The sequence below is a fragment of the Taudactylus pleione genome, unplaced genomic scaffold (assembly GCF_031769625.1).
Source record: "Taudactylus pleione unplaced genomic scaffold, aTauple2 ptg000251l, whole genome shotgun sequence".
Classification (NCBI taxonomy): Eukaryota; Metazoa; Chordata; class Amphibia; order Anura; family Myobatrachidae; genus Taudactylus; species Taudactylus pleione.
Window position 1 is genome coordinate 7,034,183 of NW_028284653.1, and position 15,890 is coordinate 7,050,072.

The 15,890-nt window shown below is 44.2% G+C and overlaps 1 protein-coding gene across 3 annotated transcripts in view; it reads left to right on the forward strand.

Annotated features, from left to right (window-relative positions):
- COG5 (component of oligomeric golgi complex 5) overlaps nucleotides 1–15,890 on the forward strand; it is a 507,901-nt gene that overhangs the window by 427,534 nt on the left and 64,477 nt on the right. The gene's annotated exons all lie outside the window — the stretch shown is intronic.

A 15,890-nucleotide genomic window follows, 5' to 3' on the forward strand; every position in this document is an offset into this window, starting at 1 on the left:
ATATCCCGACACTCGGGATGCCGGTTGTCAATAGACTGACAGCGGCATCCCGATGGCTAGAATCCCGACAGGGGAATGGTAAGTACTGTTCCCTTGCCCTATTTACCCCTAACCCTCCTTTCCAGTACCCTAACCCACCCGGTAAGTGCCTATCCTACCTCCGGTGGCGCCTAACTCTAACCTCCCCTGTCTGGAGCCTAACTCTAACCCTGACTCCCCCTGGGGTGCCTAAATCTAACCTCCCTGCCCCTCCCCCCCCCCCTCCCCCCTCCCCCCCCCCGAGGCTGACACCTACCCGATCCCGCTATACTTACGACCGGGATGCCGGCTGTTGTGATTCTGGCATCGGCATCTCCACTACTGTCGGGATTCCAACACAGGTCTTCTGGACGACAGTGGGGATTCTGGCGCCGGGATTTCAAGAGCGGGCATCCCGGGTGTAGGCATAGTACCTACATCCCGCTTAGGAAAGATAACCGCTATTCTCTCGAGGAGGGACAGCGGCAAGTTTTTGTAATGGGGACGGAGGGCCATCATTGTTTCTAAAATAGGGGAGTACTTGCAGGAGTAATAGTTATGTACATTAGAAGACATATAGACCCCTAAATATTTGAATGAACCCATAGTAATGTGAAAGGTGGAGGATAGAGAGTCTGATGTATACAATCTGCGTGTACCAGGGGAAGGGGGGAATCTCATATTTATGTACATTAATTTCATAACTGGCAAAATAATTAAAGAAAGAGATGGTGTCTAGAATGGCTAACATTGGTGCATTTTACTTGCAATGTCTAATTCTATGGTCTGCCGTTGAAGTTTTGTGAATATATGATATGTCGAGAACCTCACTGAATGGCAATGTACCGAGTATTGTTTTGCAGGTCATTTGTAATGTAATAGACATTCAATATTTCTGGTCATGCATCCAATATAAGAGCTGGGAGATGCATACAGACATGAATGCGTTTTGGAAATATGTGAAGTAATGGATCATAAAGATTGTGAATAGGATGTTTTTTCAGACATCCCCACAAAAAAAAGAAAAATAAATAAAATTGTAATATGAAAGGTTTCAAGCGTATGGAGAAATGGAGATTTATTGCAGAATGTAGGACTGACTTGGGGTTCAATTTACAACTAAAATTCTATAGGATTTATAGTAGTGAAGTATTTTTTTAATAAAACACAATTTAAATTTTATGTACAGAAAAAGTATGTAATTAATTAGCCAAAGGAGTGGCATTAATTGTATTTTATGCAGAAAGGATTAAACCTATCACTGAAAGTACTGTACAGACAAATGACAGGAAGCCGTGGCATTGTGCAGTGATCGCGCTGAGCCCCCAAAAAATATGGGTCCAAAGGACCCTTCACTTGACATTTTCTGGGTCCCATCTAAATCAAGGTATTCTGTAAATCTAACAATTTAGCAGCTACAGCCCACGAAGCATGTAGCAGATGACATTGGCCCCAGTAGGAACAAAACACACCACATTGGCCCCAGTAGGAACAAAACACACCACATTGGCCCTAGTAGGAACAAAACACACCACATTGGCCCCAGTAGGAACAAAACACACCACATTGGCCCCAGTAGGAACAAAACACACCACATTGGCCCCAGTAGGAACAAAACACACACATTGGCCCCAGTAGGAACAAAACACACCACATTGGCCCCAGTAGGAACAAAACACACCACATTGGCCCCAGTAGGAACAAAACACACCACATTGGTCCCAGTAGGAACAAAACACACCACATTGGCCCCAGTAGGAAAAAAATCATCACATTGGCCCTAGTAGGAAAAAAACTAACACGTTTGCCCCCACATGAAGAGAAAAAACACATTTGCCCAGATAGAATAAAACAAATACAAACACATTGGCCCCCACAGGAAAATATATAAACACATTGGCCCCGATAGGATGAACAAAATACAAATACATTGGCCCGCACAGGAAAAAAATCTAAACACATTGATTCAAACTCATTGCACTGCAGCCTGCCCTGCTCTGTCACTGCATCACTGTAGCAGGAGGCGGCATGCAGCAACATGACGTCATGTCACCGCATCACCGTCTCTGGGTCACGCCAGGATCGGGCTGCATCTGAATCACATGGAAAAGTCCAGCGCTGCCAGGCTACAAGGATGCAGCACTGTGGGTACAGGCAGGCTTGCATCAGAATATGTGGGGCCAGTATAACTTAAACAAGCAGGACTCCCCAATCCGAGGCACACAGATAGGGGGGAAGCGGGCAGATGCTCACAAATTCTGGGTGGGCAGAGGGAAGTGGATAGATCCCCTTCAGTTTTTGTACCCTGGTGTCATCAGCTACTGTCCAACATCATTCCCTACCATACATGTTGGCATAGAGGGGAAATATAATCTTGTAGCGAGCCCGCGAGGGGCCAAGTTTCTTTTTTTGGTGGACTGTATGGGCAGGGAACCCCACTTCTGCCCTCAGTCCACGTCACTTCCAGGTACAGAAACTGAAGGAGAAATATACCTTTCCGTGGACAGAGACATATATGGGAAGGGTGGGCAGAGGGACATATTGGGGTAGGCAGAAGCACATGGGGGCTGGGGAAGAGGCACACATGGGGGTTGGGATTGAGAAAAGAGTGTATATATATGTGTATATATATATATATACTGAGTTGTTTGGGGGCTCTCCATACTGTCCAGGGCACGGCTGCAGTGACATCAGATCAGCTGCCTGAAATTACAGTGCGCTGGCTGCGGGGAGCTCTCAGTCGGCTCTGCAGCACTTTGTATATCGGTGTGGTGAGTAGTCTCTGGACCTTCCCTGCTCACCACGCTGAGCTCCGCACAGCCACCGCACTGTAGTGACAGGCAGCCAATATGATTCTCTGCAAGGCTGTCTGTCACAGAAGTCACTCCATGCTGCCGGGCCGGTGAGTATGGATAGCCACCCGGCAACTCCCCCTCCTCGGGTGCAGACATAAGCAGGCAACTCCAAACAATCCTGGCGCACTGGGTGCAGGTCCCGGTGGCTGCTGCGCAGCGCCCACTTTAGTATGTTTGTGCAGCCGCTCTGCCTTAACCCAGCCCGGACCAAGTGTCACCAATAAACCCCCACCCGCTATCTGCTTACAGTTACCTGAGGATGTCTTCACTCCAGGTGTAGGAGCTGTCGTCAGCACGCCAGGTCAGGAGCCGTATGTTCCTTTAGTGCCGCCGCATGACAGGAAGGGCGTCATGGCGTTCCTTCTGCTTTTATTGCCTGCAGCTGGGCCAGGGTCAATCAATCATTCAATGAGGAGCCAGGGATTGGCCGCAGCGGAGCGCATCCCCGGGGACTCACCCACCCATTCTGAAAAAGTGATTCCCCAATACCGAGTAAAATACGCGCTATAGTGCATATTTGCTACCACTGTTGTGTTCTGTACAGGAATGGACAGAATGAGTGGCATAAGAGTAATGATTAGCAGAGTGCGATTCTAATGGGCAGTCACTCCCTGCCTTCCATCAGCCCTACCTATCTTCTAGGGGCAACAGCCGATGCATTCCCTAGAAGCCCGGTGTACAGTATGTATGCATGCATCAGTCACAGCCCCTGCCAGAGGTATTGCGTATAATACACCTGGCAGGTGCCGAAGAGAACGGGTTGGGCCATTGACTGGACTGAAGCATTGGCAGCCTCCGTCACATAAAAGGGTAGAAACTGCCACTGACATGAAGTAGCTCTGATGAATCAAATAGCAATTTTATTGGTTTTGTTTGAGAGAGGATAATATGAGCTATTTTTACAAGATGAGAACTTCAGCCACATTGAAGCATATACTTGGAATATTGATGAGAATATTGATGAGAACTTCAATATTCCAAGTATATGCTTCAATGTGGCTGAACGTATATACAGAGTGATCTGATTTAAGTGCATGACAAAAATCCAGAAAAGTATGTTGGGTAGTGACCAACATGTGTGGTTCTCTAAAATGTGATCAAGCTAATCACCATTTTCATCCTTGCTCCCATACAACTCATGCAAAGTTATGCTGCCCATCCACTTAACGATGAGGGAGACGACGGCACGATTACGACGCCGTCGTCTCCCGCAGGGTGAACTGCATACACTGAACGTTCAGACGTTCAATGTATGCAGATCAATCATCCCCAAACATGGCAACCTGACGGCTGTCGTCAGGTTGACCTTCATGTTTGGGCGATGATTGATGTTAAAAACGACCAGCGGGCGTGCGCATCGCTGGTCATTTTTAACCTTTTACTGCCCGATTTGCGGGCGATTACCAAGCAATGGAGCAATAACGACCGTCGTTATCGCTCCATCGCTAGGTGTAATCGCTTAGTGGACAGGCAACATTACACCATTCATGCATACAAAGAGTAACATACAGTAGCAGTGACACACAAACACAGGATAACATCCAATTTTTGTTTGTTTGTGATCATTAGTGTCCAAGGATGGATCATGGGGTCGCCATTTTCACTGTGCTGCTTATGGTATTGGGGAGAGTGCAAGTGTCTCACAGTCCTATGAGCTATGAGATAAACACTTCACTCTTGCCGACTTCTGACATTTAGAATCATAATATCGCCACCATCAGCTACTGTTCTGTAGTGAGGGGAGCAGCACTGGAGGTGAATGTCTAATCAATGTGTTCTTGTACTCCTTTTTAGTTTGGCTGAGCTGCTTCCTTTTGTTAGGTTTGTGATAGGCTCTGTAGCTAAGTCAAAGGGAGTGAGGAAGTGTTCCTTTTTTTTTACCTTTTACTGGCTTGGAAGATGAAAGTGGTGTGTGCATGTTAGGTTCTTACACAATTACAGATTTTTTTTCTAATCAACCTAGAAATAAAATATATTGAATAGAAAGTTGCTTCAACTTGAATCCAGATGAACTTTTTAATGCAACACCATCTCACAAACAGGCTTGAATGAGAACCTATTACTGGGTTGCTTTCTTATATATTATTATCACTTGCCTTTGTCTTTTGTATTGTAGTATCTTGTTTTAATTAACTGCCTATGTAACAAACTGATGAGTGAGTCTGCACTTGGAGAGGTATTTAGGGAATTTCATTGATCTAGTTGGGATAGTTCTGTTTAGTAATGTTTATTATTTATGTATATATTGGGACGGTCATCGGTTATTTTTACCCAAGATGTGTCTCTGGACTATAAGTATAGAGTGTGTAGATGCAATGTGCTTATGAAGTTAGGCTGCATATAGTAAATGGTGTTGATGTAATTCAGAGTTATTGTTTATGTAAACCATGGCATTTTTTATAGCGATGGTTGTATTTAGTGTTGGTATGCACAGTATCTATGGTAACTGCCTGTATGACAGAAGCGCGCCAGGGTGAGTCGGAATCCAAACTTGTCTTGGGTGATATAAGGAAGGTAAGCTCACTTTAAGTATGTGGAGTCATGGGTTAGATTCCTAGTCTAGCCTGGCGAAGTGCAGTAACTCGGCGTGGCAGTGATTCCACATGTTTAGGGAAGACATCTGGAGAGATGGTGACCCATGCCATCTGGATAGCTTCCCACAGCTCCCTAATATTTGTAGGTGCAGGATCTTGGGTGCAAGTGGACCACTCCACCGTGCCCATAAATGTTTGATTGGGTTAATGTCTAGTGAACGTGGTGGCCACACCATTCGTCAGAACTCTCCAGAATACTCCTCGAACAAATTCTGGACAACTTGGGACCGGTGACATGGTGCATTATCCTGCTGGAATATTCCATTGTTGTGGGGGTACATGAAGTCCATGAAGGGCTGCACATGATCATCAAGCAATGCAAAGTAGCAGTTACCTGTCAATGATGTGTTTAGGTGGACCAGCGGACCCAACCCGTACCACATGAACACACCCAATACCATTATGGAACCACCACCAGCCTGCACGGTGCCTTGTTTACAACTGGGATTCATGGCTTCGTGTGATCTGTGTCACACCCACACCCTACCATCAGCCCAAAATAACTGGGACATTGACTCATTAGCCCACGTGACATGTTGCCAGCCCTCCAGGGTCCAATAAGTTACTTCGAGCCAAGGTGAGGCGCTCTGTCCGCTGTTATAGTATTAACAGGGCACTCAGGTGGGTCTAGTGTTCCTATATCTTATAGAAGCTAAAGAACGCTGCACTGACCTGCTAGATATGCGTCTGGTACCTCCTGCATTGAATGTGGATGTGATTTGAGCCAGTGTCGCTTGTCTGTTACCACAGACCATTCTGGCCAGACGCCGCTTTTCACAATCATTAAGCACTCGTGGTCAGCCACTGCTCTGTCCATGGTGGGTGGTAATGCCTTCCATGAGGTATTCCCAGTACACACGTGACACCATAGATCGAGGAATTTGAATGTCCGCACAACTTTGGAAATGGAATGTCCCATCCGTCGATCACCCACTATCGTCCTGATGCAGGTCTGGACATTTCCAAGATATCATAGTAATGTGACGGCACCTACCATTACCTTTACATACTGCTATCCCATGACTTTTGGCAATTCAGTGTATATATGTTTTCCCACATGTAATAACCTGCGATTTGCAAGAATCAACATGATTCCAACAAATTAGTCACTGAATTTAAAGCAGCAATTATGTCTGAAGATACGTACGCTCATTTCCAATTATGTTGCGTTTACGTAAACACTCTATTCAGCACCTGCCGACCCTCATTCCACCTCATGCAGAATATGGATGCGTTTTTCTTATGCCTCCACACTACAGAATGCAAAACAATAGTTTTTTCTTTAATCATGTTATAATAGCAGATTATTCCCTTTAAATCTGTTATTTTATATTGTTCCTTTCTTTAACATTATATACTATATAATAAATTTAGTAACCTCCAACTTGGGAGAGAAAATCTTATTGTACATTGTGCTCTTATTTATATGTGTACACAATATACTGTATGTGACATTGACATCTTGCTATCATCTTTAAGATAATACTATGAATACATTTCTCAAGCTCATCCATCTTTTGCATGAGACTTTCAATACATCTATCCAATACATTCTCTCTGAGGTATAGTTTGGACTTGATGTAGTTTGTATTCCCTTAATCCAGACACAATTACTAGAGAATGTCACCTTGAAAACTCGGTTTACACACATTATTTCAGCCAGCTGGGTAAATATCCAGTGTTAGTAAAAATAAATCTAGTTTAATATAATACTCGCCTAGTAAATAAATACTCATATCTGCTTCTATTGGATAACATGATAACTGGTTAATAATATTGCTTGATTAGGACGGTCCCGGTTTATGTATATATTTACAGATGCGTCCTCACTCGTCTTTGCTGCAGACGTGTCAAATAGCCCCTCTTGACACGCCTGGTCCCGTGAGACTGTGCTAGTGCCGGACATCTTTTTATTTATTTATTTTTTGCTGAAAATGCGTCTAAGTAGCAATGCGATGTGACTAGGACTCACCAGGAGACTGTGCTGATTTAATTTGATATGTGACGCTTGTATATCTGTATGTGACTTAGGGCTGTATTCAATTAGAAGCGAAAAGTCAGTTTCGGCCATACTTTTTCGCCGATGATGTCATTTTCGCTGGTTTCACCTAACCCCCGTATTCAATTGTAGCATCTTTTCACCGGCACGATAACGCAATGCAATGTAATAGGCGAAACAGTTTAGACTATGAATACCCGGTGGAAAAAATAGCAGAATTGGGGTTTTGGGGTGCAATGTTGCGAGGACGACCCTGCACCATTTTGACACCCCCTCAACGCTAACTGCGTCAAAAAACACAAAGGACGCCCCAAAAAAGCACTTTGAAAAAATGGGGGTACAAATTTAAAAACTAGCGAAATAGCCTTTGGGGGGTCTGCAAGTATGGGGGATCTTTTGATTGCAGGTGTTGCTGAAGGTGCATTTTTGGCGCTTTTTAATGCTTGACTTTAGCAACTTTAAAATATGCTTGCACCCATTTTCATGTACCCCAGATTTGATGGGAATACTTATTTTCCCCCAAAAAAGTTGCAAAATGCAGTTCTTCACCACTTACTGAAAGACGCTAATTAGCGCCTATTGAGACCATTTAAAAACCCCAAATGCCTTTAGCAGGGCTATTCTGGGGAACCCATAGTGATCCCCCATGTCAGTGCATCTTTTGGGAGGTGTCAGGCTGATTTCCCCAAAACTGACAGAACTTTTCGTCTAATTCAGTTTCGCCGGGTCCCATTTTCGCGGATTTGGAATTGAATACGGGGATAAGCGGGGACGAGTGCGATACTTTTTTGCACCCAAAACCAGCGATGTTGGCGAAAAGTCCGGCAACTGACTTTTCGCTTGTAATTGAATACGGCCAATAGTCTCTCAATCAGCATACACAGTGCTACGATGCATCGGCCACAGCTTTTTTCCACACCAAGTTCCGGTTACAATGTCAGCCGCACACAGATATACAAATGTCACATATCAAATTAATCAGCGGAGACTTCCAGTGCTAGCAGAGTTACACGGGATCTGATGGGCCCCTTCACGCTGCATGGTGTATTGAGGCTAGGTGAACAAGGACACATCTGTATGTGTGTGTGTGTATATATATATATATATATATATATATATATGTGAATGGGACGGCGCCAATCCAGATATACCTTAAACAGGTACCTGCACTTAAAACGTATGCCTATACCCATAATGCACTCTCCTTTCAAACTAACAGGTGTCAGCTAAACCCATAGGAATGTAGCATCAGGTTAAATGCTTAACAATAAGATAAGTAAAACAGGTTCAAGCGACTGATGTGTTTAAAAAATATTGTGTGATCGTGTAACCACTCTGTGTGTGTATAAGGTGCAGATATGTGCAATCGTGCTAAGTTTGGAAAAGTAATACGAATTACCTCTCCTCTATCTATTCACAGTGCTAACATGAGTTCGCTCCTACAATATACTTACATTAAACCAATGTGTGTAAAGTGCTTCCAGTGCAGCAAATCAAATAAAATGTCATATATTATCATAAATTAAAATAATTTATTCCTACACTTGATTAACAACATAAAAAGGACAAAAGAAAATATACATACAGTGTTTGCAATTATGTATTAAACCTAATTTTTTATTTAACCCTCCATGGGTTACCATCTGATACTCATTCAAGATGTATAATAGTGCAAAGTGCCGTTCAAAAACGCATACAATAGTCTTTTGAAATTAACACACACACTTAATTAATCAGCAATGGATAAAAACAAAGCTTTGAAGTAGCATTTATCTAGTACAGTCTATAAAATAATAGGTAGGAGGTGATTGGTGGCTATCGGCAACTTCTCCACTGGTCCAGTTCTCCACGCATTTCACTGCTTGATACATAAACCCCATGTTGTCTAAATAACATGGTTTGCATTGCTCCAGAAAAAAATGCTCCAGAAAAAAATGACCCTTGTGTGTGTGTGTGTGTGTGCGGGGTAGGAAATAAAGGTTGTAAACTCCACTGGACCAGGGCTGAAATTAATGATTAAATATCCCTTATACAGCACTGCATAACTTGAAGGAGCTATAAAAATAACAATTAATAAAAAAAATAAGTATCTGTCAATCAGTAGAGGTAACAAGCCTGTAAGGTGGTGAATCTAGGCTTTCTGTCACCCAGGGTAAAGATCCAGGGGCTGATTCAGCATTGCATGTATGTACAATGCCGATCGCAGATTTATGATTATCGGGAATCTGCGCGTGCGCAAAACCCGTTCTGCAAATATGCCACCCCGTTTTCCGGGAGTGGCAAGGCCAGGGGCTGCGTCCATGGATGCAGTATTCTAGCCTCGCGAGCCAGCTAGCCTGGATTTTCTGAGGCTTACACAGCTTGCCGGTGGCCAGGCGCCGTCCATCCTCCAGTTAGTGATTCCAGCCTGCAACCTCGGTCGCAGTGCTGGGATCGCAAATGCAGCAGGGGGTGTTATACACCTCCTGCTGCATTGGCATATTAGCAAGGATGGAATTGAAAAACTGCCTGCATGCAGCTTTTTAATTCCGTCCTAAGCTTAATCACACCCTCATATCGCTGCCCCTCCACATTATGTAGTAGTTGTCATGACCCTGTCTAGTTTTCACCTTTTGCCTGTTGACTTACCACTGCCAGCTGTCTCCATGGATCTATATGTGTAATTTGCCTGGAGGACCTGCTCTGATCATGCTGGCTGCAGCACTTCTCTCTATGCATTCCTTCCACAGTGATTATTTCCCCTGGGTCCTTTCCTGTCTGTAAACACTGCTAGCCCTGATTGGAATCACAGGTGTAGTTCTGACTCAGTGCTGCAGAGATGAATACTCCCTCTGCATGTTGTGCCTTCCATCACTCAGAATGCTACTGCCAGACCATATTCACCTACTACTACCGGCTACTGACTGTCCATATCCACCAATTGCAGCCAGACCCAGGGTATATATATCCTCCCCTGATAGCATTCTGGGCCTTAGCATCTCGTTACTTCCCGTGGTGTATGGTTCGTGCTGTTTCTGTGTACAAGTGTATCCCTGGCTCCTGCTGACAGCAACCCCTGGTGCATTCAGAAAACCTGCTGGTTCCCAGACCAGTTCATCTCCCCTGGCAATCCAAAAAACCTGCTACAGCAATACCTGGCAATCCAGAAAACCTGCTACATCAATACCTGGCAATCCAGAAAATCTGCTACAGCAATACCTGGCAATCCAGATGTCCTGCTACAGCAATACCTGACAATCCATTTCCCGATTACCCTGTTTAACCCTCGTCTCATTACCTGATTTCTCTTCAGTCATTGTCGCATCACTTCAGTCCAGAGTCAATTTCCAAGTTCTTCAGTTCAATCCACGTTATTCCAGTTCGAGTAAAGTTCCAAATTCATCGGTTCAATCCACGTTATTCCAGTCCAGAGTCAAGTTCCAAGTTCATCGGTTCAATCCACGTTATTCCAGTCCAGAGTCAAGTTCCAAGTCCAGAATCAAGTTCCAAGTTCACCAGTTAAACTCAACAAGTCTTCCTGCCGGTCCCAGTCCGGTTCCTCTAAGTTCCTGTCATTTATCATCAAAGGCAGTTCTCACTGCTACATAAATCTTGCAATAGAGCTATCTACGTCATCTGTGGTTCCAGTCATGCCAGTCTCCGTTGAATCCCACTCATCACCTGAGACAGGTAACTCACAGACACCATTAGTGACAGTAGTCACCAGTGACTTGCTTGAATATAGACTTCAACATTGTAAACACCTGAAATGTTTATAGGGTGAGGGCAAAACCCATTTTTAATCCTGTTACATTAAGATGCAAGCCCGTGCTATATTCATTTTTTGGTTCTGGGGTGTCTTTACTTTTAAATGGAAAATGCAGCCTAACCTTCCTCAAGACTGAGAGGTAAGTATCTCTGCCTGTACTACACTACCTCACCCACCACAGAGCATCGCACTGACAATACATAGAACATTGCAGTGACCACCATATAATTTAGAGAACATGTCTGTGACCTCTGTATAATACAGAGAACATCAGTGGCCTCTGTATAATGCAGAGAACATTGCAGTGACTGCCACACAATATCGAGACCATCAGTTATTACTATACAATACACAGTAGTTGTGACAGTATACTATACAGAGAGAATCAGTGATCACCATTTTATACAGAAAGAATCATTGACCACCATGCAACACAGAGAGCATCAATGGCCACGATACAATACAGATTAGTTGTGATGACCATATTATACAGATAACATCAGTGATTGCCATTTAATAAAGAGATCATCAGTGACGACCTGTTACAAGTTGCGGTCACGAATTGTCTCCTTCAAGCAGTTTACCCAGCCAGGGCGGGGTTACTCTAGTTTCTCCTGTTACTAGGTGATTGGCACTCCTTAGAAAGTGATGTGTCATCCACAGTACAGCGTGATTGGTGGTTCCTCCTATTTGTACTCACTGGACTTTTGCCGCCTCACCGACTATAGCGTATCTGTGAGTCCCATCCATCGGCTTAGCTGCATGGTCAGCATTCTGCTGCTACTGGTGCAGATTTTGTACTTCCCGAAGTGGCTTCCGTGCTGTCTCCGGCTCTCCAGATTCATTACGGCTTCTTAGCCACACTTATACTATTGTGCTGTCATTGGCTCTCCAAGCCGCAGAACTGACTACCTGCTCCTCTACCTTCGGCTCTTGCCTCACCTTCGGAACATTTGCCGCACCAACAGCTTCCGTGCTGTCTCCGGTTCTCCAGTTGCTTCTACGGCTTCCAAGCCGCACCTACACCACCGTGCTGCCGTATACTCCCAAAGCCATGGCATTACCAACGGCTATTGCCGCACCATTGGCTCGCAAATCCAGAGCATCACCATTGACTGTCTACCAATGACTATTGCCGAACCATTGTAACACAAGCTGCACCATCGGCACAATTGCCACACCATCGGCTCCCAAGGCCACAGCATCACCATTGACTGTCTACCAGCGGCTATTGCCGCACCATTGGTACATTTGCAGCATGATCGGCACATTTGCCACACCATCGGCTCCCAAAAGCCAAAGCATTACTATTTACTGTCATCACCGGCTATTGCCACACCATCGGCACACAAGCCACATCGCCACATTTGCTGCACCATTGGCACACTTCACACCATCGGCTCCCAAACCACATATCTCCAGCTGTATCATCTGCTCTTCCTGTACAAGACTCTCTCCTTTCATTTCAGGATTCCAGTTGACACTCCTGTAAGCTGCTACTACTCCAAGCAATAAGTCCAGGCAGCTGCCTAAGTATCGGTGAGCTATTCTTCTCTAAGGGAACAATGGACAGTTGTTAGTGGCGGAAGACCTCGTAGCCTGAGTTCTAGATGGCTTACTAGGAGTGGTTACTGGAGATCGTAACATTACCATATAATACAGAAAGCATCAGTGACCGGTATATAATAGAGTAGTTGTGACTGCCATACTATAAAAATAGCATTAGTGATTGCCATATAATACAGAAAGCATCAGTGACCATCATATAATACAGAGAGAATCAATGACCGCCATATAATAGATTAGTTGTGACAGGCATTATATACAGAGATCATCAGTGATCACCATATAATACAGAGAACATCAGTGGCTGCCATACAATACAGAGAGTACCAGTGACCACCATACAATACAGAGAGTACCAGTGACCACTATACAATACAGAGTAGTTGTGACCACCATACTATACAGAGTGCATCAGTGATCACAATATTGCTATACAATACGGAGAGCATCAGTGAATGCTATACAATACAGAGTAGTTGTGACTGCCATGCTATACAGAGAGCATTAGTGATCGCCATATAATACAGAAAGCATCAGTGACCGCCATATAAAACAGTGAATAAATAGCTGCCATATAATAGAGAGAGCAGCAATGACCCTTATTCTATACAGTGAGCATTAGTGACTGACATACAACACTGTGCGTAGTAGTGACCAGCATATATTATAACATTTTTGATCGCCTTACAGGGGCAGTTTGGGCTACCAGGAGAGCGGGACACTTCTCACTTAGCCACTCCCCCTAGTGCAGTGCCAGATTAAAGCAACACATGCCCCATGCCCGCCTCACTGATAGGGCCGCCCACCACCCATTGGGTATGCAGTCCCTGTCAACAGCTCTGCTGCCATCCTCAGTGCACTGCTCTGAGAGCTGTGCCTGCTGTCAATCATCACAGCAGTGAGACTTCAGTACACACACACTGGCTGGAGGGGAGCAGGCAGAGAGGCATGTGAAGAGCACCTACCAAGACAAAGGATGAGAGGAAGTGGCTGGGGTGTGATGAAGGAGCAGGTGGATGAGAGGATGGGGCCAGGGTGAGGATGATGGAGAGGAAAATGGGGCCGCAGTGTGAGTAGGGTGATGGAGGAGAGGATGTGGGGAAAAGAGGGTAATAGAGGAAAGGATGCAGCTGTGGTGTGAGGGAAGTAGGGTATTGATGGAGAGGATGTTGCTTGGGTGTGAGGGATTGAGGAGTGTACTAGCGGATAAGATGTGGCCAGCGTGTGAGGGAAGGAACAGGGTGATTGGAGTAGAGGATGTGGCCAGAGTGAGGAGCAGAAGATGGGGCCGGAATGTGAGTGAAGGAAGAGGATGATGGAGGAGAGGATGTGGTTATAGTGTGAGTAAAGGAGCAGGTGAGGATGAGGCCAGGGTGAAGATGAAGTAAGAGAGAATGGAGGAAAGGAAGATGGTGATGGTGGAGAGGATGTGGCTGCGGTGTGAGTAAAGGAGGAGGATGATAGAGCAGAGGATAAGGCGAGGATGTGAGGGAGGGTGGCTGATGGAGGAGAGGATGTCGCTGAGGTGTGAGAGATGGATGAGGATACAGGACGAGAGGATGTGCCCAGTGTGTGAGGGAAGAAACAGGGTTATGGAGGAGAGGATGGGGCCAGAGTGTGAGGAGAGGATGTGATGGGTATGTGAAGGAAAAAGGATGATGGAAGAGAGAATGTGACCAGGGTGTTGGGGAAAGAGGATGATTAGTAACTGATTAAGCATTAGGCAGATTAGACTGCAGCCTAGGGTGCCAAGGCTTGGAGGGGGGTGCCAACCCTTCCAATTGGGGCATAATCTGAGCAATCGTGGCCAGCTTTGAGATGCACCTAACTCCTCACGGTGCTCTGTGTCAATACACTGCAGCATTGGCATATGTCAGTGTAAAGGAGCACGGAGGGAACAGTCACCGGCACTGTAAAGAAGATGCAGAGCGCATAGGACAGGGTTTTAAGTTAAATAGTTAATACTAATACATTTATGTATAAATGATGCTTGATTGGTTTCGAGTGCTGGTGTTTTGTGGGGTGGGGGGTGCATTGTATTGTTAGGAGAAGGCCTCTTAGCCTATCATATTAGCATAATGTTAGCTAATAATAACAGGAAGCAATATAACAGATTAACTTATTTTTAAATTGAATGGAGAGCGAGGGGGCCAGAGTAACATTAAGTGACAGTGTTTTTGTGAGAAATAAAAATGGAGTAGCACATAGTGTTGCCCACAAAGCAGTGCAATTTCCACACATTGGAGAAGGCATAGGCACGTGCCCCGTCTGCCCTCCCTGTCCCCCAGCTGCACCCTTGGTATAAACACAAACTGAAGGAGACATTTATTTTCTACTTGAGATGGACATTTCAGCACATCTGGCCTCACCTTCATTTTATATGCGATGGGTTTAAATTACTGTCTATTTAAAAGGCAATACTGATAGGAGTGGAGGTTATTCTCTAAAATTGGAAACTTCTGAATGTTCTTAAAATTTCTTTAGTTTAACAATCATAACATTTTAGATAAACTAATAAAAAAACTATTTATATTTTTAAAGTGCATCCTAGATAAAATAACCTTTTCTCTGTATGTTTCCAGTAGTTCTTTTGGTACAGCAGACAAGATAATTTTCTTTGTTTTCATTGTGGAGTGCTGAGTCATTTGAGAAAAAATGTATGTTATAATAAAAAAAAACAATCGTGATTACATAATGTACATTCTATACAATTGACATTTTATTGTGCTTTTAACAAAATAGTTCCCATATTTTTATCAGCATAAGAAACAGCAGAAAAAAAAAATTATGCAACATTATAGAATATATAGAACAATATAGGAAGAAACATATGTATAATATATTATATTAAAAGTGGGCGCAAGTATATTTTAATAAATCTTTTCACAGAATAGTATAGCTGCCCCCACAAATGTGTATCTGGAACTCCACCTAAGAATTTGAATTGTAGAGAAAATATGGGAGCGCTTTTACACAGCTGCTGGTTTGAAAAGTAATAAACTTTTTAATCTGCAATCAATTAAATACAATAAAATAATGCAATACCATAGTATGCAGATGGAAATAGCATATAAGGCCTTGGCCACAATAGTATAGATTCAACATTGCAC